The sequence below is a fragment of the Schistocerca nitens genome, unplaced genomic scaffold, assembly GCF_023898315.1.
Source record: "Schistocerca nitens isolate TAMUIC-IGC-003100 unplaced genomic scaffold, iqSchNite1.1 HiC_scaffold_366, whole genome shotgun sequence".
Classification (NCBI taxonomy): Eukaryota; Metazoa; Arthropoda; class Insecta; order Orthoptera; family Acrididae; genus Schistocerca; species Schistocerca nitens.
In genome coordinates this window covers 91935-108864 of record NW_026045900.1, presented here as the reverse complement: position 1 = coordinate 108864, position 16930 = coordinate 91935, and the positions used below count along the sequence as shown (strand labels likewise).

At 52.6% G+C, this 16930-nt stretch overlaps 48 non-coding genes across 48 annotated transcripts; 24 read left to right on the top strand and 24 right to left on the bottom strand.

The window, feature by feature from the left end:
- Positions 1 to 101: 101 nt before the first annotated feature.
- Trnar-acg (transfer RNA arginine (anticodon ACG)) lies at positions 102 to 174 on the top strand. The gene has a single exon. It is a non-coding gene; the product is annotated as a tRNA-Arg (tRNA).
- Positions 175 to 460: 286 nt separating this feature from the next.
- On the top strand, positions 461 to 532 carry Trnam-cau (transfer RNA methionine (anticodon CAU)). The gene has a single exon. It is a non-coding gene; the product is annotated as a tRNA-Met (tRNA).
- Positions 533 to 754: 222 nt separating this feature from the next.
- Trnad-guc (transfer RNA aspartic acid (anticodon GUC)) lies at positions 755 to 826 on the bottom strand. The gene has a single exon. It is a non-coding gene; the product is annotated as a tRNA-Asp (tRNA).
- A 286-nt stretch (positions 827 to 1112) lies between these two features.
- On the bottom strand, positions 1113 to 1204 carry Trnai-uau (transfer RNA isoleucine (anticodon UAU)). The gene is given in 2 exon segments: positions 1113 to 1148; positions 1167 to 1204. It is a non-coding gene; the product is annotated as a tRNA-Ile (tRNA).
- A 378-nt stretch (positions 1205 to 1582) lies between these two features.
- On the top strand, positions 1583 to 1655 carry Trnar-acg (transfer RNA arginine (anticodon ACG)). Its single transcript has one exon. It is a non-coding gene; the product is annotated as a tRNA-Arg (tRNA).
- A 286-nt stretch (positions 1656 to 1941) lies between these two features.
- On the top strand, positions 1942 to 2013 carry Trnam-cau (transfer RNA methionine (anticodon CAU)). Its single transcript has one exon. It is a non-coding gene; the product is annotated as a tRNA-Met (tRNA).
- Positions 2014 to 2235: 222 nt separating this feature from the next.
- Trnad-guc (transfer RNA aspartic acid (anticodon GUC)) lies at positions 2236 to 2307 on the bottom strand. Its single transcript has one exon. It is a non-coding gene; the product is annotated as a tRNA-Asp (tRNA).
- Positions 2308 to 2593: 286 nt separating this feature from the next.
- Trnai-uau (transfer RNA isoleucine (anticodon UAU)) lies at positions 2594 to 2685 on the bottom strand. The gene is given in 2 exon segments: positions 2594 to 2629; positions 2648 to 2685. It is a non-coding gene; the product is annotated as a tRNA-Ile (tRNA).
- A 378-nt stretch (positions 2686 to 3063) lies between these two features.
- Positions 3064 to 3136, top strand: Trnar-acg (transfer RNA arginine (anticodon ACG)). Its single transcript has one exon. It is a non-coding gene; the product is annotated as a tRNA-Arg (tRNA).
- A 286-nt stretch (positions 3137 to 3422) lies between these two features.
- Trnam-cau (transfer RNA methionine (anticodon CAU)) lies at positions 3423 to 3494 on the top strand. Its single transcript has one exon. It is a non-coding gene; the product is annotated as a tRNA-Met (tRNA).
- A 222-nt stretch (positions 3495 to 3716) lies between these two features.
- Trnad-guc (transfer RNA aspartic acid (anticodon GUC)) lies at positions 3717 to 3788 on the bottom strand. Its single transcript has one exon. It is a non-coding gene; the product is annotated as a tRNA-Asp (tRNA).
- Positions 3789 to 4074: 286 nt separating this feature from the next.
- Trnai-uau (transfer RNA isoleucine (anticodon UAU)) lies at positions 4075 to 4166 on the bottom strand. Its single transcript is given in 2 exon segments — positions 4075 to 4110; positions 4129 to 4166. It is a non-coding gene; the product is annotated as a tRNA-Ile (tRNA).
- Positions 4167 to 4544: 378 nt separating this feature from the next.
- Trnar-acg (transfer RNA arginine (anticodon ACG)) lies at positions 4545 to 4617 on the top strand. The gene has a single exon. It is a non-coding gene; the product is annotated as a tRNA-Arg (tRNA).
- Positions 4618 to 4904: 287 nt separating this feature from the next.
- Positions 4905 to 4976, top strand: Trnam-cau (transfer RNA methionine (anticodon CAU)). Its single transcript has one exon. It is a non-coding gene; the product is annotated as a tRNA-Met (tRNA).
- Positions 4977 to 5198: 222 nt separating this feature from the next.
- On the bottom strand, positions 5199 to 5270 carry Trnad-guc (transfer RNA aspartic acid (anticodon GUC)). The gene has a single exon. It is a non-coding gene; the product is annotated as a tRNA-Asp (tRNA).
- Positions 5271 to 5377: 107 nt separating this feature from the next.
- Trnad-guc (transfer RNA aspartic acid (anticodon GUC)) lies at positions 5378 to 5449 on the bottom strand. The gene has a single exon. It is a non-coding gene; the product is annotated as a tRNA-Asp (tRNA).
- A 107-nt stretch (positions 5450 to 5556) lies between these two features.
- On the bottom strand, positions 5557 to 5648 carry Trnai-uau (transfer RNA isoleucine (anticodon UAU)). The gene is given in 2 exon segments: positions 5557 to 5592; positions 5611 to 5648. It is a non-coding gene; the product is annotated as a tRNA-Ile (tRNA).
- A 378-nt stretch (positions 5649 to 6026) lies between these two features.
- Positions 6027 to 6099, top strand: Trnar-acg (transfer RNA arginine (anticodon ACG)). The gene has a single exon. It is a non-coding gene; the product is annotated as a tRNA-Arg (tRNA).
- A 287-nt stretch (positions 6100 to 6386) lies between these two features.
- Positions 6387 to 6458, top strand: Trnam-cau (transfer RNA methionine (anticodon CAU)). Its single transcript has one exon. It is a non-coding gene; the product is annotated as a tRNA-Met (tRNA).
- A 222-nt stretch (positions 6459 to 6680) lies between these two features.
- Trnad-guc (transfer RNA aspartic acid (anticodon GUC)) lies at positions 6681 to 6752 on the bottom strand. The gene has a single exon. It is a non-coding gene; the product is annotated as a tRNA-Asp (tRNA).
- Positions 6753 to 6859: 107 nt separating this feature from the next.
- Positions 6860 to 6931, bottom strand: Trnad-guc (transfer RNA aspartic acid (anticodon GUC)). The gene has a single exon. It is a non-coding gene; the product is annotated as a tRNA-Asp (tRNA).
- A 107-nt stretch (positions 6932 to 7038) lies between these two features.
- Trnai-uau (transfer RNA isoleucine (anticodon UAU)) lies at positions 7039 to 7130 on the bottom strand. Its single transcript is given in 2 exon segments — positions 7039 to 7074; positions 7093 to 7130. It is a non-coding gene; the product is annotated as a tRNA-Ile (tRNA).
- Positions 7131 to 7508: 378 nt separating this feature from the next.
- Trnar-acg (transfer RNA arginine (anticodon ACG)) lies at positions 7509 to 7581 on the top strand. The gene has a single exon. It is a non-coding gene; the product is annotated as a tRNA-Arg (tRNA).
- Positions 7582 to 7867: 286 nt separating this feature from the next.
- On the top strand, positions 7868 to 7939 carry Trnam-cau (transfer RNA methionine (anticodon CAU)). Its single transcript has one exon. It is a non-coding gene; the product is annotated as a tRNA-Met (tRNA).
- A 222-nt stretch (positions 7940 to 8161) lies between these two features.
- Positions 8162 to 8233, bottom strand: Trnad-guc (transfer RNA aspartic acid (anticodon GUC)). Its single transcript has one exon. It is a non-coding gene; the product is annotated as a tRNA-Asp (tRNA).
- Positions 8234 to 8520: 287 nt separating this feature from the next.
- Positions 8521 to 8612, bottom strand: Trnai-uau (transfer RNA isoleucine (anticodon UAU)). The gene is given in 2 exon segments: positions 8521 to 8556; positions 8575 to 8612. It is a non-coding gene; the product is annotated as a tRNA-Ile (tRNA).
- A 378-nt stretch (positions 8613 to 8990) lies between these two features.
- Trnar-acg (transfer RNA arginine (anticodon ACG)) lies at positions 8991 to 9063 on the top strand. Its single transcript has one exon. It is a non-coding gene; the product is annotated as a tRNA-Arg (tRNA).
- A 286-nt stretch (positions 9064 to 9349) lies between these two features.
- Positions 9350 to 9421, top strand: Trnam-cau (transfer RNA methionine (anticodon CAU)). The gene has a single exon. It is a non-coding gene; the product is annotated as a tRNA-Met (tRNA).
- A 222-nt stretch (positions 9422 to 9643) lies between these two features.
- Trnad-guc (transfer RNA aspartic acid (anticodon GUC)) lies at positions 9644 to 9715 on the bottom strand. The gene has a single exon. It is a non-coding gene; the product is annotated as a tRNA-Asp (tRNA).
- A 286-nt stretch (positions 9716 to 10001) lies between these two features.
- On the bottom strand, positions 10002 to 10093 carry Trnai-uau (transfer RNA isoleucine (anticodon UAU)). The gene is given in 2 exon segments: positions 10002 to 10037; positions 10056 to 10093. It is a non-coding gene; the product is annotated as a tRNA-Ile (tRNA).
- Positions 10094 to 10471: 378 nt separating this feature from the next.
- Positions 10472 to 10544, top strand: Trnar-acg (transfer RNA arginine (anticodon ACG)). Its single transcript has one exon. It is a non-coding gene; the product is annotated as a tRNA-Arg (tRNA).
- A 286-nt stretch (positions 10545 to 10830) lies between these two features.
- Positions 10831 to 10902, top strand: Trnam-cau (transfer RNA methionine (anticodon CAU)). Its single transcript has one exon. It is a non-coding gene; the product is annotated as a tRNA-Met (tRNA).
- A 222-nt stretch (positions 10903 to 11124) lies between these two features.
- Trnad-guc (transfer RNA aspartic acid (anticodon GUC)) lies at positions 11125 to 11196 on the bottom strand. Its single transcript has one exon. It is a non-coding gene; the product is annotated as a tRNA-Asp (tRNA).
- A 286-nt stretch (positions 11197 to 11482) lies between these two features.
- On the bottom strand, positions 11483 to 11574 carry Trnai-uau (transfer RNA isoleucine (anticodon UAU)). Its single transcript is given in 2 exon segments — positions 11483 to 11518; positions 11537 to 11574. It is a non-coding gene; the product is annotated as a tRNA-Ile (tRNA).
- Positions 11575 to 11952: 378 nt separating this feature from the next.
- On the top strand, positions 11953 to 12025 carry Trnar-acg (transfer RNA arginine (anticodon ACG)). The gene has a single exon. It is a non-coding gene; the product is annotated as a tRNA-Arg (tRNA).
- A 286-nt stretch (positions 12026 to 12311) lies between these two features.
- Positions 12312 to 12383, top strand: Trnam-cau (transfer RNA methionine (anticodon CAU)). The gene has a single exon. It is a non-coding gene; the product is annotated as a tRNA-Met (tRNA).
- A 222-nt stretch (positions 12384 to 12605) lies between these two features.
- Positions 12606 to 12677, bottom strand: Trnad-guc (transfer RNA aspartic acid (anticodon GUC)). Its single transcript has one exon. It is a non-coding gene; the product is annotated as a tRNA-Asp (tRNA).
- A 286-nt stretch (positions 12678 to 12963) lies between these two features.
- Positions 12964 to 13055, bottom strand: Trnai-uau (transfer RNA isoleucine (anticodon UAU)). The gene is given in 2 exon segments: positions 12964 to 12999; positions 13018 to 13055. It is a non-coding gene; the product is annotated as a tRNA-Ile (tRNA).
- Positions 13056 to 13433: 378 nt separating this feature from the next.
- Positions 13434 to 13506, top strand: Trnar-acg (transfer RNA arginine (anticodon ACG)). Its single transcript has one exon. It is a non-coding gene; the product is annotated as a tRNA-Arg (tRNA).
- A 286-nt stretch (positions 13507 to 13792) lies between these two features.
- Positions 13793 to 13864, top strand: Trnam-cau (transfer RNA methionine (anticodon CAU)). The gene has a single exon. It is a non-coding gene; the product is annotated as a tRNA-Met (tRNA).
- A 222-nt stretch (positions 13865 to 14086) lies between these two features.
- Trnad-guc (transfer RNA aspartic acid (anticodon GUC)) lies at positions 14087 to 14158 on the bottom strand. The gene has a single exon. It is a non-coding gene; the product is annotated as a tRNA-Asp (tRNA).
- Positions 14159 to 14444: 286 nt separating this feature from the next.
- Positions 14445 to 14536, bottom strand: Trnai-uau (transfer RNA isoleucine (anticodon UAU)). Its single transcript is given in 2 exon segments — positions 14445 to 14480; positions 14499 to 14536. It is a non-coding gene; the product is annotated as a tRNA-Ile (tRNA).
- A 378-nt stretch (positions 14537 to 14914) lies between these two features.
- Trnar-acg (transfer RNA arginine (anticodon ACG)) lies at positions 14915 to 14987 on the top strand. Its single transcript has one exon. It is a non-coding gene; the product is annotated as a tRNA-Arg (tRNA).
- A 286-nt stretch (positions 14988 to 15273) lies between these two features.
- Trnam-cau (transfer RNA methionine (anticodon CAU)) lies at positions 15274 to 15345 on the top strand. The gene has a single exon. It is a non-coding gene; the product is annotated as a tRNA-Met (tRNA).
- Positions 15346 to 15567: 222 nt separating this feature from the next.
- Positions 15568 to 15639, bottom strand: Trnad-guc (transfer RNA aspartic acid (anticodon GUC)). The gene has a single exon. It is a non-coding gene; the product is annotated as a tRNA-Asp (tRNA).
- A 286-nt stretch (positions 15640 to 15925) lies between these two features.
- Trnai-uau (transfer RNA isoleucine (anticodon UAU)) lies at positions 15926 to 16017 on the bottom strand. Its single transcript is given in 2 exon segments — positions 15926 to 15961; positions 15980 to 16017. It is a non-coding gene; the product is annotated as a tRNA-Ile (tRNA).
- A 378-nt stretch (positions 16018 to 16395) lies between these two features.
- Trnar-acg (transfer RNA arginine (anticodon ACG)) lies at positions 16396 to 16468 on the top strand. The gene has a single exon. It is a non-coding gene; the product is annotated as a tRNA-Arg (tRNA).
- Positions 16469 to 16754: 286 nt separating this feature from the next.
- On the top strand, positions 16755 to 16826 carry Trnam-cau (transfer RNA methionine (anticodon CAU)). The gene has a single exon. It is a non-coding gene; the product is annotated as a tRNA-Met (tRNA).
- Positions 16827 to 16930: the final 104 nt, after the last annotated feature.

Below are 16930 nucleotides of genomic sequence, written 5' to 3'. Positions count from 1 at the left end.
CGCAGCTGGACGAGTGGTGCCTTCCTTGGGAGCTTGATGAGCCCTGGAGAACACGTTTCTTAGCGAATTGCACTTGCCTTGTAGCGAGAAATGCTGCCACTGGCCCTGTGGCGCAACGGATAACGCGTCTGACTACGGATCAGAAGATTCCAGGTTCGAATCCTGGCAGGGTCGGCATTTTGTTAGTTGCCAACGCGTAGCTGGGCAGTGGATTTCGTATGTCGCCGCATCGTGCAGTGCTTTGTTACTCCTGTGCATCTCGCAGCTGCATGTCGAGGCGATCGTGGTAAATATCGCTGCGTGCAAGCGTCAGCGTAGCGTCAGTCGAGCAGAGTCGAGACAAGTCAAGCTGAGAGCTGTAGGAGATGTACGCAATCAAATGTAGGCGTGTGAAAGCGACGCAGACAACACTGCCCAAGTGTCCCACGTGATGTGACGAAGAGCCAGTATACCCCCACACAGCAGAGTGGCGCAGTGGAAGCGTGCTGGGCCCATAACCCAGAGGTCCGTGGATCGAAACCACGCTCTGCTAAAATTATTTCTTTTCCTGATTGTGTCGGGCTCGATTATTACGCCTAGAGAGTCGGCTGGGGGCATTGATTCAGCCTCAAAAGCAAACCCAGTAATTCTGAAGTGTGAAGAATGCGAGAACTACTTCCTAAGATGCATCATTTTTTAAGATTTTGCAGCAAGTTAATGCTCTTCCGTCCCACACGCGCACCACTCGAGCAGGTTTGTGAGATAAAAATCGCGTCTCCCCGGCGGGGAATCGAACCCCGGTCTCCCGCGTGACAGGCGGGGATACTAACCACTATACTACCGAGGATGCGATGGAGGCAGCTGTCTGTGTGGGAGACACTTGTTGCAAGTAGCTGTAAAAGGTCTGCACTAAGTTCGGCGACTGATAGTGCAATAATTAAAAATGTAGTGTGCCTCCCCGGCGGGGAATCGCACCCCGGTCTCCCGCGTGACAGGCGGGGATACAAACCACTATACTACCGAGGAAGACGCAACTAGCGCACATAATACACATTAATCTTGCTGACATAGCTGATACATCTGAAATGTAGCCTCCTGATGCTGTCAGAGACAGCTGCTACGAAATAAAAGTATGCCCCAGGTGAGGCTCGAACTCACAACCCCGGCATTGCTCACGGCTACTGCCTTATAAGTACCGTGCGCTAACCAATTGCGCCACTGGGGCTACAGCAAAACGCTCTCAGTTAGCCATATTCGCATTGCTGCAAACCAGTGGTGGCTACAAAAACATATGATCGCCACCTGCGGCCATACTGCGACTTTGGCACCTAAGTACGAACGCTTCGTGCTATTCGTGTTTGATATGCTACGCTTACATGCACATCAACCGCCTCTCGTCATCGAAAAAATGCAGAAAAACGCGCGCCTTGCCTCGTGCTACCTGTCGAACAGCGAGCGCAGATGTGTGGCAAGCTCCAAGCTCTGCAGGCGCACCGCGACCACGCAGCTGGACGAGTGGTGCCTTCCTTGGGAGCTTGATGAGCCCTGGAGAACACGTTTCTTAGCGAATTGCACTTGCCTTGTAGCGAGAAATGCTGCCACTGGCCCTGTGGCGCAACGGATAACGCGTCTGACTACGGATCAGAAGATTCCAGGTTCGAATCCTGGCAGGGTCGGCATTTTGTTAGTTGCCAACGCGTAGCTGGGCAGTGGATTTCGTATGTCGCCGCATCGTGCAGTGCTTTGTTACTCCTGTGCATCTCGCAGCTGCATGTCGAGGCGATCGTGGTAAATATCGCTGCGTGCAAGCGTCAGCGTAGCGTCAGTCGAGCAAAGTCGAGACAAGTCAAGCTGAGAGCTGTAGGAGATGTACGCAATCAAATGTAGGCGTGTGAAAGCGACGCAGACAACACTGCCCAAGTGTCCCACGTGATGTGACGAAGAGCCAGTATACCCCCACACAGCAGAGTGGCGCAGTGGAAGCGTGCTGGGCCCATAACCCAGAGGTCCGTGGATCGAAACCACGCTCTGCTAAAATTATTTCTTTTCCTGATTGTGTCGGGCTCGATTATTACGCCTAGAGAGTCGGCTGGGGGCATTGATTCAGCCTCAAAAGCAAACCCAGTAATTCTGAAGTGTGAAGAATGCGAGAACTACTTCCTAAGATGCATCATTTTTTAAGATTTTGCAGCAAGTTAATGCTCTTCCGTCCCACACGCGCACCACTCGAGCAGGTTTGTGAGATAAAAATCGCGTCTCCCCGGCGGGGAATCGAACCCCGGTCTCCCGCGTGACAGGCGGGGATACTAACCACTATACTACCGAGGATGCGATGGAGGCAGCTGTCTGTGTGGGAGACACTTGTTGCAAGTAGCTGTAAAAGGTCTGCACTAAGTTCGGCGACTGATAGTGCAATAATTAAAAATGTAGTGTGCCTCCCCGGCGGGGAATCGCACCCCGGTCTCCCGCGTGACAGGCGGGGATACAAACCACTATACTACCGAGGAAGACGCAACTAGCGCACATAATACACATTAATCTTGCTGACATAGCTGATACATCTGAAATGTAGCCTCCTGATGCTGTCAGAGACAGCTGCTACGAAATAAAAGTATGCCCCAGGTGAGGCTCGAACTCACAACCCCGGCATTGCTCACGGCTACTGCCTTATAAGTACCGTGCGCTAACCAATTGCGCCACTGGGGCTACAGCAAAACGCTCTCAGTTAGCCATATTCGCATTGCTGCAAACCAGTGGTGGCTACAAAAACATATGATGGCCACCTGCGGCCATACTGCGACTTTGGCACCTAAGTACGAACGCTTCGTGCTATTCGTGTTTGATATGCTACGCTTACATGCACATCAACCGCCTCTCGTCATCGAAAAAATGCAGAAAAACGCGCGCCTTGCCTCGTGCTACCTGTCGAACAGCGAGCGCAGATGTGTGGCAAGCTCCAAGCTCTGCAGGCGCACCGCGACCACGCAGCTGGACGAGTGGTGCCTTCCTTGGGAGCTTGATGAGCCCTGGAGAACACGTTTCTTAGCGAATTGCACTTGCCTTGTAGCGAGAAATGCTGCCACTGGCCCTGTGGCGCAACGGATAACGCGTCTGACTACGGATCAGAAGATTCCAGGTTCGAATCCTGGCAGGGTCGGCATTTTGTTAGTTGCCAACGCGTAGCTGGGCAGTGGATTTCGTATGTCGCCGCATCGTGCAGTGCTTTGTTACTCCTGTGCATCTCGCAGCTGCATGTCGAGGCGATCGTGGTAAATATCGCTGCGTGCAAGCGTCAGCGTAGCGTCAGTCGAGCAAAGTCGAGACAAGTCAAGCTGAGAGCTGTAGGAGATGTACGCAATCAAATGTAGGCGTGTGAAAGCGACGCAGACAACACTGCCCAAGTGTCCCACGTGATGTGACGAAGAGCCAGTATACCCCCACACAGCAGAGTGGCGCAGTGGAAGCGTGCTGGGCCCATAACCCAGAGGTCCGTGGATCGAAACCACGCTCTGCTAAAATTATTTCTTTTCCTGATTGTGTCGGGCTCGATTATTACGCCTAGAGAGTCGGCTGGGGGCATTGATTCAGCCTCAAAAGCAAACCCAGTAATTCTGAAGTGTGAAGAATGCGAGAACTACTTCCTAAGATGCATCATTTTTTAAGATTTTGCAGCAAGTTAATGCTCTTCCGTCCCACACGCGCACCACTCGAGCAGGTTTGTGAGATAAAAATCGCGTCTCCCCGGCGGGGAATCGAACCCCGGTCTCCCGCGTGACAGGCGGGGATACTAACCACTATACTACCGAGGATGCGATGGAGGCAGCTGTCTGTGTGGGAGACACTTGTTGCAAGTAGCTGTAAAAGGTCTGCACTAAGTTCGGCGACTGATAGTGCAATAATTAAAAATGTAGTGTGCCTCCCCGGCGGGGAATCGCACCCCGGTCTCCCGCGTGACAGGCGGGGATACAAACCACTATACTACCGAGGAAGACGCAACTAGCGCACATAATACACATTAATCTTGCTGACATAGCTGATACATCTGAAATGTAGCCTCCTGATGCTGTCAGAGACAGCTGCTACGAAATAAAAGTATGCCCCACGTGAGGCTCGAACTCACAACCCCGGCATTGCTCACGGCTACTGCCTTATAAGTACCGTGCGCTAACCAATTGCGCCACTGGGGCTACAGCAAAACGCTCTCAGTTAGCCATATTCGCATTGCTGCAAACCAGTGGTGGCTACAAAAACATATGATCGCCACCTGCGGCCATACTGCGACTTTGGCACCTAAGTACGAACGCTTCGTGCTATTCGTGTTTGATATGCTACGCTTACATGCACATCAACCGCCTCTCGTCATCGAAAAAATGCAGAAAAACGCGCGCCTTGCCTCGTGCTACCTGTCGAACAGCGAGCGCAGATGTGTGGCAAGCTCCAAGCTCTGCAGGCGCACCGCGACCACGCAGCTGGACGAGTGGTGCCTTCCTTGGGAGCTTGATGAGCCCTGGAGAACACGTTTCTTAGCGAATTGCACTTGCCTTGTAGCGAGAAATGCTGCCACTGGCCCTGTGGCGCAACGGATAACGCGTCTGACTACGGATCAGAAGATTCCAGGTTCGAATCCTGGCAGGGTCGGCATTTTGTTAGTTGCCAACGCGTAGCTGGGCAGTGGATTTCGTATGTCGCCGCATCGTGCAGTGCTTTGTTACTCCTGTGCATCTCGCAGCTGCATGTCGAGGCGATCGTGGTAAATATCGCTGCGTGCAAGCGTCAGCGTAGCGTCAGTCGAGCAAAAGTCGAGACAAGTCAAGCTGAGAGCTGTAGGAGATGTACGCAATCAAATGTAGGCGTGTGAAAGCGACGCAGACAACACTGCCCAAGTGTCCCACGTGATGTGACGAAGAGCCAGTATACCCCCACACAGCAGAGTGGCGCAGTGGAAGCGTGCTGGGCCCATAACCCAGAGGTCCGTGGATCGAAACCACGCTCTGCTAAAATTATTTCTTTTCCTGATTGTGTCGGGCTCGATTATTACGCCTAGAGAGTCGGCTGGGGGCATTGATTCAGCCTCAAAAGCAAACCCAGTAATTCTGAAGTGTGAAGAATGCGAGAACTACTTCCTAAGATGCATCATTTTTTAAGATTTTGCAGCAAGTTAATGCTCTTCCGTCCCACACGCGCACCACTCGAGCAGGTTTGTGAGATAAAAATCGCGTCTCCCCGGCGGGGAATCGAACCCCGGTCTCCCGCGTGACAGGCGGGGATACTAACCACTATACTACCGAGGATGCGATGGAGGCAGCTGTCTGTGTGGGAGACACTTGTTGCAAGTAGCTGTAAAAGGTCTGCACTAAGTTCGGCGACTGATAGTGCAATAATTAAAAATGTAGTGTGCCTCCCCGGCGGGGAATCGAACCCCGGTCTCCCGCGTGACAGGCGGGGATACAAACCACTATACTACCGAGGAAGACGCAACTAGCGCACATAATACACATTAATCTTGCTGACATAGCTGATACATCTGAAATGTAGCCTCCTGATGCTGTCAGAGACAGCTGCTACGAAATAAAAGTATGCCCCACGTGAGGCTCGAACTCACAACCCCGGCATTGCTCACGGCTACTGCCTTATAAGTACCGTGCGCTAACCAATTGCGCCACTGGGGCTACAGCAAAACGCTCTCAGTTAGCCATATTCGCATTGCTGCAAACCAGTGGTGGCTACAAAAACATATGATCGCCACCTGCGGCCATACTGCGACTTTGGCACCTAAGTACGAACGCTTCGTGCTATTCGTGTTTGATATGCTACGCTTACATGCACATCAACCGCCTCTCGTCATCGAAAAAATGCAGAAAAACGCGCGCCTTGCCTCGTGCTACCTGTCGAACAGCGAGCGCAGATGTGTGGCAAGCTCCAAGCTCTGCAGGCGCACCGCGACCACGCAGCTGGACGAGTGGTGCCTTCCTTGGGAGCTTGATGAGCCCTGGAGAACACGTTTCTTAGCGAATTGCACTTGCCTTGTAGCGAGAAATGCTGCCACTGGCCCTGTGGCGCAACGGATAACGCGTCTGACTACGGATCAGAAGATTCCAGGTTCGAATCCTGGCAGGGTCGGCATTTTGTTAGTTGCCAACGCGTAGCTGGGCAGTGGATTTCGTATGTCGCCGCATCGTGCAGTGCTTTGTTACTCCTGTGCATCTCGCAGCTGCATGTCGAGGCGATCGTGGTAAATATCGCTGCGTGCAAGCGTCAGCGTAGCGTCAGTCGAGCAAAAGTCGAGACAAGTCAAGCTGAGAGCTGTAGGAGATGTACGCAATCAAATGTAGGCGTGTGAAAGCGACGCAGACAACACTGCCCAAGTGTCCCACGTGATGTGACGAAGAGCCAGTATACCCCCACACAGCAGAGTGGCGCAGTGGAAGCGTGCTGGGCCCATAACCCAGAGGTCCGTGGATCGAAACCACGCTCTGCTAAAATTATTTCTTTTCCTGATTGTGTCGGGCTCGATTATTACGCCTAGAGAGTCGGCTGGGGGCATTGATTCAGCCTCAAAAGCAAACCCAGTAATTCTGAAGTGTGAAGAATGCGAGAACTACTTCCTAAGATGCATCATTTTTTAAGATTTTGCAGCAAGTTAATGCTCTTCCGTCCCACACGCGCACCACTCGAGCAGGTTTGTGAGATAAAAATCGCGTCTCCCCGGCGGGGAATCGAACCCCGGTCTCCCGCGTGACAGGCGGGGATACTAACCACTATACTACCGAGGATGCGATGGAGGCAGCTGTCTGTGTGGGAGACACTTGTTGCAAGTAGCTGTAAAAGGTCTGCACTAAGTTCGGCGACTGATAGTGCAATAATTAAAAATGTAGTGTGCCTCCCCGGCGGGGAATCGAACCCCGGTCTCCCGCGTGACAGGCGGGGATACAAACCACTATACTACCGAGGAAGACGCAACTAGCGCACATAATACACATTAATCATGCTGACATAGCTGATACATCTGAAATGTAGCCTCCTGATGCTGTCAGAGACAGCTGCTACGAAATAAAAGTATGCCCCAGGTGAGGCTCGAACTCACAACCCCGGCATTGCTCACGGCTACTGCCTTATAAGTACCGTGCGCTAACCAATTGCGCCACTGGGGCTACAGCAAAACGCTCTCAGTTAGCCATATTCGCATTGCTGCAAACCAGTGGTGGCTACAAAAACATATGATCGCCACCTGCGGCCATACTGCGACTTTGGCACCTAAGTACGAACGCTTCGTGCTATTCGTGTTTGATATGCTACGCTTACATGCACATCAACCGCCTCTCGTCATCGAAAAAATGCAGAAAAACGCGCGCCTTGCCTCGTGCTACCTGTCGAACAGCGAGCGCAGATGTGTGGCAAGCTCCAAGCTCTGCAGGCGCACCGCGACCACGCAGCTGGACGAGTGGTGCCTTCCTTGGGAGCTTGATGAGCCCTGGAGAACACGTTTCTTAGCGAATTGCACTTGCCTTGTAGCGAGAAATGCTGCCACTGGCCCTGTGGCGCAACGGATAACGCGTCTGACTACGGATCAGAAGATTCCAGGTTCGAATCCTGGCAGGGTCGGCATTTTGTTAGTTGCCAACGCGTAGCTGGGCAGTGGATTTCGTATGTCGCCGCATCGTGCAGTGCTTTGTTACTCCTGTGCATCTCGCAGCTGCATGTCGAGGCGATCGTGGTAAATATCGCTGCGTGCAAGCGTCAGCGTAGCGTCAGTCGAGCAAAGTCGAGACAAGTCAAGCTGAGAGCTGTAGGAGATGTACGCAATCAAATGTAGGCGTGTGAAAGCGACGCAGACAACACTGCCCAAGTGTCCCACGTGATGTGACGAAGAGCCAGTATACCCCCACACAGCAGAGTGGCGCAGTGGAAGCGTGCTGGGCCCATAACCCAGAGGTCCGTGGATCGAAACCACGCTCTGCTAAAATTATTTCTTTTCCTGATTGTGTCGGGCTCGATTATTACGCCTAGAGAGTCGGCTGGGGGCATTGATTCAGCCTCAAAAGCAAACCCAGTAATTCTGAAGTGTGAAGAATGCGAGAACTACTTCCTAAGATGCATCATTTTTTAAGATTTTGCAGCAAGTTAATGCTCTTCCGTCCCACACGCGCACCACTCGAGCAGGTTTGTGAGATAAAAATCGCGTCTCCCCGGCGGGGAATCGAACCCCGGTCTCCCGCGTGACAGGCGGGGATACTAACCACTATACTACCGAGGATGCGATGGAGGCAGCTGTCTGTGTGGGAGACACTTGTTGCAAGTAGCTGTAAAAGGTCTGCACTAAGTTCGGCGACTGATAGTGCAATAATTAAAAATGTAGTGTGCCTCCCCGGCGGGGAATCGCACCCCCGGTCTCCCGCGTGACAGGCGGGGATACAAACCACTATACTACCGAGGAAGACGCAACTAGCGCACATAATACACATTAATCTTGCTGACATAGCTGATACATCTGAAATGTAGCCTCCTGATGCTGTCAGAGACAGCTGCTACGAAATAAAAGTATGCCCCAGGTGAGGCTCGAACTCACAACCCCGGCATTGCTCACGGCTACTGCCTTATAAGTACCGTGCGCTAACCAATTGCGCCACTGGGGCTACAGCAAAACGCTCTCAGTTAGCCATATTCGCATTGCTGCAAACCAGTGGTGGCTACAAAAACATATGATCGCCACCTGCGGCCATACTGCGACTTTGGCACCTAAGTACGAACGCTTCGTGCTATTCGTGTTTGATATGCTACGCTTACATGCACATCAACCGCCTCTCGTCATCGAAAAAATGCAGAAAAACGCGCGCCTTGCCTCGTGCTACCTGTCGAACAGCGAGCGCAGATGTGTGGCAAGCTCCAAGCTCTGCAGGCGCACCGCGACCACGCAGCTGGACGAGTGGTGCCTTCCTTGGGAGCTTGATGAGCCCTGGAGAACACGTTTCTTAGCGAATTGCACTTGCCTTGTAGCGAGAAATGCTGCCACTGGCCCTGTGGCGCAACGGATAACGCGTCTGACTACGGATCAGAAGATTCCAGGTTCGAATCCTGGCAGGGTCGGCATTTTGTTAGTTGCCAACGCGTAGCTGGGCAGTGGATTTCGTATGTCGCCGCATCGTGCAGTGCTTTGTTACTCCTGTGCATCTCGCAGCTGCATGTCGAGGCGATCGTGGTAAATATCGCTGCGTGCAAGCGTCAGCGTAGCGTCAGTCGAGCAAAGTCGAGACAAGTCAAGCTGAGAGCTGTAGGAGATGTACGCAATCAAATGTAGGCGTGTGAAAGCGACGCAGACAACACTGCCCAAGTGTCCCACGTGATGTGACGAAGAGCCAGTATACCCCCACACAGCAGAGTGGCGCAGTGGAAGCGTGCTGGGCCCATAACCCAGAGGTCCGTGGATCGAAACCACGCTCTGCTAAAATTATTTCTTTTCCTGATTGTGTCGGGCTCGATTATTACGCCTAGAGAGTCGGCTGGGGGCATTGATTCAGCCTCAAAAGCAAACCCAGTAATTCTGAAGTGTGAAGAATGCGAGAACTACTTCCTAAGATGCATCATTTTTTAAGATTTTGCAGCAAGTTAATGCTCTTCCGTCCCACACGCGCACCACTCGAGCAGGTTTGTGAGATAAAAATCGCGTCTCCCCGGCGGGGAATCGAACCCCGGTCTCCCGCGTGACAGGCGGGGATACTAACCACTATACTACCGAGGATGCGATGGAGGCAGCTGTCTGTGTGGGAGACACTTGTTGCAAGTAGCTGTAAAAGGTCTGCACTAAGTTCGGCGACTGATAGTGCAATAATTAAAAATGTAGTGTGCCTCCCCGGCGGGGAATCGCACCCCGGTCTCCCGCGTGACAGGCGGGGATACAAACCACTATACTACCGAGGAAGACGCAACTAGCGCACATAATACACATTAATCTTGCTGACATAGCTGATACATCTGAAATGTAGCCTCCTGATGCTGTCAGAGACAGCTGCTACGAAATAAAAGTATGCCCCAGGTGAGGCTCGAACTCACAACCCCGGCATTGCTCACGGCTACTGCCTTATAAGTACCGTGCGCTAACCAATTGCGCCACTGGGGCTACAGCAAAACGCTCTCAGTTAGCCATATTCGCATTGCTGCAAACCAGTGGTGGCTACAAAAACATATGATCGCCACCTGCGGCCATACTGCGACTTTGGCACCTAAGTACGAACGCTTCGTGCTATTCGTGTTTGATATGCTACGCTTACATGCACATCAACCGCCTCTCGTCATCGAAAAAATGCAGAAAAACGCGCGCCTTGCCTCGTGCTACCTGTCGAACAGCGAGCGCAGATGTGTGGCAAGCTCCAAGCTCTGCAGGCGCACCGCGACCACGCAGCTGGACGAGTGGTGCCTTCCTTGGGAGCTTGATGAGCCCTGGAGAACACGTTTCTTAGCGAATTGCACTTGCCTTGTAGCGAGAAATGCTGCCACTGGCCCTGTGGCGCAACGGATAACGCGTCTGACTACGGATCAGAAGATTCCAGGTTCGAATCCTGGCAGGGTCGGCATTTTGTTAGTTGCCAACGCGTAGCTGGGCAGTGGATTTCGTATGTCGCCGCATCGTGCAGTGCTTTGTTACTCCTGTGCATCTCGCAGCTGCATGTCGAGGCGATCGTGGTAAATATCGCTGCGTGCAAGCGTCAGCGTAGCGTCAGTCGAGCAAAGTCGAGACAAGTCAAGCTGAGAGCTGTAGGAGATGTACGCAATCAAATGTAGGCGTGTGAAAGCGACGCAGACAACACTGCCCAAGTGTCCCACGTGATGTGACGAAGAGCCAGTATACCCCCACACAGCAGAGTGGCGCAGTGGAAGCGTGCTGGGCCCATAACCCAGAGGTCCGTGGATCGAAACCACGCTCTGCTAAAATTATTTCTTTTCCTGATTGTGTCGGGCTCGATTATTACGCCTAGAGAGTCGGCTGGGGGCATTGATTCAGCCTCAAAAGCAAACCCAGTAATTCTGAAGTGTGAAGAATGCGAGAACTACTTCCTAAGATGCATCATTTTTTAAGATTTTGCAGCAAGTTAATGCTCTTCCGTCCCACACGCGCACCACTCGAGCAGGTTTGTGAGATAAAAATCGCGTCTCCCCGGCGGGGAATCGAACCCCGGTCTCCCGCGTGACAGGCGGGGATACTAACCACTATACTACCGAGGATGCGATGGAGGCAGCTGTCTGTGTGGGAGACACTTGTTGCAAGTAGCTGTAAAAGGTCTGCACTAAGTTCGGCGACTGATAGTGCAATAATTAAAAATGTAGTGTGCCTCCCCGGCGGGGAATCGCACCCCGGTCTCCCGCGTGACAGGCGGGGATACAAACCACTATACTACCGAGGAAGACGCAACTAGCGCACATAATACACATTAATCTTGCTGACATAGCTGATACATCTGAAATGTAGCCTCCTGATGCTGTCAGAGACAGCTGCTACGAAATAAAAGTATGCCCCAGGTGAGGCTCGAACTCACAACCCCGGCATTGCTCACGGCTACTGCCTTATAAGTACCGTGCGCTAACCAATTGCGCCACTGGGGCTACAGCAAAACGCTCTCAGTTAGCCATATTCGCATTGCTGCAAACCAGTGGTGGCTACAAAAACATATGATCGCCACCTGCGGCCATACTGCGACTTTGGCACCTAAGTACGAACGCTTCGTGCTATTCGTGTTTGATATGCTACGCTTACATGCACATCAACCGCCTCTCGTCATCGAAAAAATGCAGAAAAACGCGCGCCTTGCCTCGTGCTACCTGTCGAACAGCGAGCGCAGATGTGTGGCAAGCTCCAAGCTCTGCAGGCGCACCGCGACCACGCAGCTGGACGAGTGGTGCCTTCCTTGGGAGCTTGATGAGCCCTGGAGAACACGTTTCTTAGCGAATTGCACTTGCCTTGTAGCGAGAAATGCTGCCACTGGCCCTGTGGCGCAACGGATAACGCGTCTGACTACGGATCAGAAGATTCCAGGTTCGAATCCTGGCAGGGTCGGCATTTTGTTAGTTGCCAACGCGTAGCTGGGCAGTGGATTTCGTATGTCGCCGCATCGTGCAGTGCTTTGTTACTCCTGTGCATCTCGCAGCTGCATGTCGAGGCGATCGTGGTAAATATCGCTGCGTGCAAGCGTCAGCGTAGCGTCAGTCGAGCAAAGTCGAGACAAGTCAAGCTGAGAGCTGTAGGAGATGTACGCAATCAAATGTAGGCGTGTGAAAGCGACGCAGACAACACTGCCCAAGTGTCCCACGTGATGTGACGAAGAGCCAGTATACCCCCACACAGCAGAGTGGCGCAGTGGAAGCGTGCTGGGCCCATAACCCAGAGGTCCGTGGATCGAAACCACGCTCTGCTAAAATTATTTCTTTTCCTGATTGTGTCGGGCTCGATTATTACGCCTAGAGAGTCGGCTGGGGGCATTGATTCAGCCTCAAAAGCAAACCCAGTAATTCTGAAGTGTGAAGAATGCGAGAACTACTTCCTAAGATGCATCACTTTTTAAGATTTTGCAGCAAGTTAATGCTCTTCCGTCCCACACGCGCACCACTCGAGCAGGTTTGTGAGATAAAAATCGCGTCTCCCCGGCGGGGAATCGAACCCCGGTCTCCCGCGTGACAGGCGGGGATACTAACCACTATACTACCGAGGATGCGATGGAGGCAGCTGTCTGTGTGGGAGACACTTGTTGCAAGTAGCTGTAAAAGGTCTGCACTAAGTTCGGCGACTGATAGTGCAATAATTAAAAATGTAGTGTGCCTCCCCGGCGGGGAATCGCACCCCGGTCTCCCGCGTGACAGGCGGGGATACAAACCACTATACTACCGAGGAAGACGCAACTAGCGCACATAATACACATTAATCTTGCTGACATAGCTGATACATCTGAAATGTAGCCTCCTGATGCTGTCAGAGACAGCTGCTACGAAATAAAAGTATGCCCCAGGTGAGGCTCGAACTCACAACCCCGGCATTGCTCACGGCTACTGCCTTATAAGTACCGTGCGCTAACCAATTGCGCCACTGGGGCTACAGCAAAACGCTCTCAGTTAGCCATATTCGCATTGCTGCAAACCAGTGGTGGCTACAAAAACATATGATCGCCACCTGCGGCCATACTGCGACTTTGGCACCTAAGTACGAACGCTTCGTGCCATTCGTGTTTGATATGCTACGCTTACATGCACATCAACCGCCTCTCGTCATCGAAAAAATGCAGAAAAACGCGCGCCTTGCCTCGTGCTACCTGTCGAACAGCGAGCGCAGATGTGTGGCAAGCTCCAAGCTCTGCAGGCGCACCGCGACCACGCAGCTGGACGAGTGGTGCCTTCCTTGGGAGCTTGATGAGCCCTGGAGAACACGTTTCTTAGCGAATTGCACTTGCCTTGTAGCGAGAAATGCTGCCACTGGCCCTGTGGCGCAACGGATAACGCGTCTGACTACGGATCAGAAGATTCCAGGTTCGAATCCTGGCAGGGTCGGCATTTTGTTAGTTGCCAACGCGTAGCTGGGCAGTGGATTTCGTATGTCGCCGCATCGTGCAGTGCTTTGTTACTCCTGTGCATCTCGCAGCTGCATGTCGAGGCGATCGTGGTAAATATCGCTGCGTGCAAGCGTCAGCGTAGCGTCAGTCGAGCAAAGTCGAGACAAGTCAAGCTGAGAGCTGTAGGAGATGTACGCAATCAAATGTAGGCGTGTGAAAGCGACGCAGACAACACTGCCCAAGTGTCCCACGTGATGTGACGAAGAGCCAGTATACCCCCACACAGCAGAGTGGCGCAGTGGAAGCGTGCTGGGCCCATAACCCAGAGGTCCGTGGATCGAAACCACGCTCTGCTAAAATTATTTCTTTTCCTGATTGTGTCGGGCTCGATTATTACGCCTAGAGAGTCGGCTGGGGGCATTGATTCAGCCTCAAAAGCAAACCCAGTAATTCTGAAGTGTGAAGAATGCGAGAACTACTTCCTAAGATGCATCATTTTTTAAGATTTTGCAGCAAGTTAATGCTCTTCCGTCCCACACGCGCACCACTCGAGCAGGTTTGTGAGATAAAAATCGCGTCTCCCCGGCGGGGAATCGAACCCCGGTCTCCCGCGTGACAGGCGGGGATACTAACCACTATACTACCGAGGATGCGATGGAGGCAGCTGTCTGTGTGGGAGACACTTGTTGCAAGTAGCTGTAAAAGGTCTGCACTAAGTTCGGCGACTGATAGTGCAATAATTAAAAATGTAGTGTGCCTCCCCGGCGGGGAATCGCACCCCGGTCTCCCGCGTGACAGGCGGGGATACAAACCACTATACTACCGAGGAAGACGCAACTAGCGCACATAATACACATTAATCTTGCTGACATAGCTGATACATCTGAAATGTAGCCTCCTGATGCTGTCAGAGACAGCTGCTACGAAATAAAAGTATGCCCCAGGTGAGGCTCGAACTCACAACCCCGGCATTGCTCACGGCTACTGCCTTATAAGTACCGTGCGCTAACCAATTGCGCCACTGGGGCTACAGCAAAACGCTCTCAGTTAGCCATATTCGCATTGCTGCAAACCAGTGGTGGCTACAAAAACATATGATCGCCACCTGCGGCCATACTGCGACTTTGGCACCTAAGTACGAACGCTTCGTGCCATTCGTGTTTGATATGCTACGCTTACATGCACATCAACCGCCTCTCGTCATCGAAAAAATGCAGAAAAACGCGCGCCTTGCCTCGTGCTACCTGTCGAACAGCGAGCGCAGATGTGTGGCAAGCTCCAAGCTCTGCAGGCGCACCGCGACCACGCAGCTGGACGAGTGGTGCCTTCCTTGGGAGCTTGATGAGCCCTGGAGAACACGTTTCTTAGCGAATTGCACTTGCCTTGTAGCGAGAAATGCTGCCACTGGCCCTGTGGCGCAACGGATAACGCGTCTGACTACGGATCAGAAGATTCCAGGTTCGAATCCTGGCAGGGTCGGCATTTTGTTAGTTGCCAACGCGTAGCTGGGCAGTGGATTTCGTATGTCGCCGCATCGTGCAGTGCTTTGTTACTCCTGTGCATCTCGCAGCTGCATGTCGAGGCGATCGTGGTAAATATCGCTGCGTGCAAGCGTCAGCGTAGCGTCAGTCGAGCAAAGTCGAGACAAGTCAAGCTGAGAGCTGTAGGAGATGTACGCAATCAAATGTAGGCGTGTGAAAGCGACGCAGACAACACTGCCCAAGTGTCCCACGTGATGTGACGAAGAGCCAGTATACCCCCACACAGCAGAGTGGCGCAGTGGAAGCGTGCTGGGCCCATAACCCAGAGGTCCGTGGATCGAAACCACGCTCTGCTAAAATTATTTCTTTTCCTGATTGTGTCGGGCTCGATTATTACGCCTAGAGAGTCGGCTGGGGGCATTGATTCAGCCTCAAAAGCAAACCCAGTAATTCTGAAGTGTGAAGAATGCGAGAACTACTTCCTAAGATGCATCATTTTTTAAGATTTTGCAGCAAGTTAATGCTCTTCCGTCCCACACGCGCACCACTCGAGCAGGTTTGTGAGATAAAAATCGCGTCTCCCCGGCGGGGAATCGAACCCCGGTCTCCCGCGTGACAGGCGGGGATACTAACCACTATACTACCGAGGATGGGATGAAGGCAGCTGTCTGTGTGGGAGACACTTGTTGCAAGTAGCTGTAAAAGGTCTGCACTAAGTTCGGCGACTGATAGTGCAATAATTAAAAATGTAGTGTGCCTCCCCGGCGGGGAATCGCACCCCGGTCTCCCGCGTGACAGGCGGGGATACAAACCACTATACTACCGAGGAAGACGCAACTAGCGCACATAATACACATTAATCTTGCTGACATAGCTGATACATCTGAAATGTAGCCTCCTGATGCTGTCAGAGACAGCTGCTACGAAATAAAAGTATGCCCCAGGTGAGGCTCGAACTCACAACCCCGGCATTGCTCACGGCTACTGCCTTATAAGTACCGTGCGCTAACCAATTGCGCCACTGGGGCTACAGCAAAACGCTCTCAGTTAGCCATATTCGCATTGCTGCAAACCAGTGGTGGCTACAAAAACATATGATCGCCACCTGCGGCCATACTGCGACTTTGGCACCTAAGTACGAACGCTTCGTGCTATTCGTGTTTGATATGCTACGCTTACATGCACATCAACCGCCTCTCGTCATCGAAAAAATGCAGAAAAACGCGCGCCTTGCCTCGTGCTACCTGTCGAACAGCGAGCGCAGATGTGTGGCAAGCTCCAAGCTCTGCAGGCGCACCGCGACCACGCAGCTGGACGAGTGGTGCCTTCCTTGGGAGCTTGATGAGCCCTGGAGAACACGTTTCTTAGCGAATTGCACTTGCCTTGTAGCGAGAAATGCTGCCACTGGCCCTGTGGCGCAACGGATAACGCGTCTGACTACGGATCAGAGGATTCCAGGTTCGAATCCTGGCAGGGTCGGCATTTTGTTAGTTGCCAACGCGTAGCTGGGCAGTGGATTTCGTATGTCGCCGCATCGTGCAGTGCTTTGTTACTCCTGTGCATCTCGCAGCTGCATGTCGAGGCGATCGTGGTAAATATCGCTGCGTGCAAGCGTCAGCGTAGCGTCAGTCGAGCAAAGTCGAGACAAGTCAAGCTGAGAGCTGTAGGAGATGTACGCAATCAAATGTAGGCGTGTGAAAGCGACGCAGACAACACTGCCCAAGTGTCCCACGTGATGTGACGAAGAGCCAGTATACCCCCACACAGCAGAGTGGCGCAGTGGAAGCGTGCTGGGCCCATAACCCAGAGGTCCGTGGATCGAAACCACGCTCTGCTAAAATTATTTCTTTTCCTGATTGTGTCGGGCTCGATTATTACGCCTAGAGAGTCGGCTGGGGGCATTGATTCAGCCTCAAAAGCAAACCCAGTAATTCTGAAGTG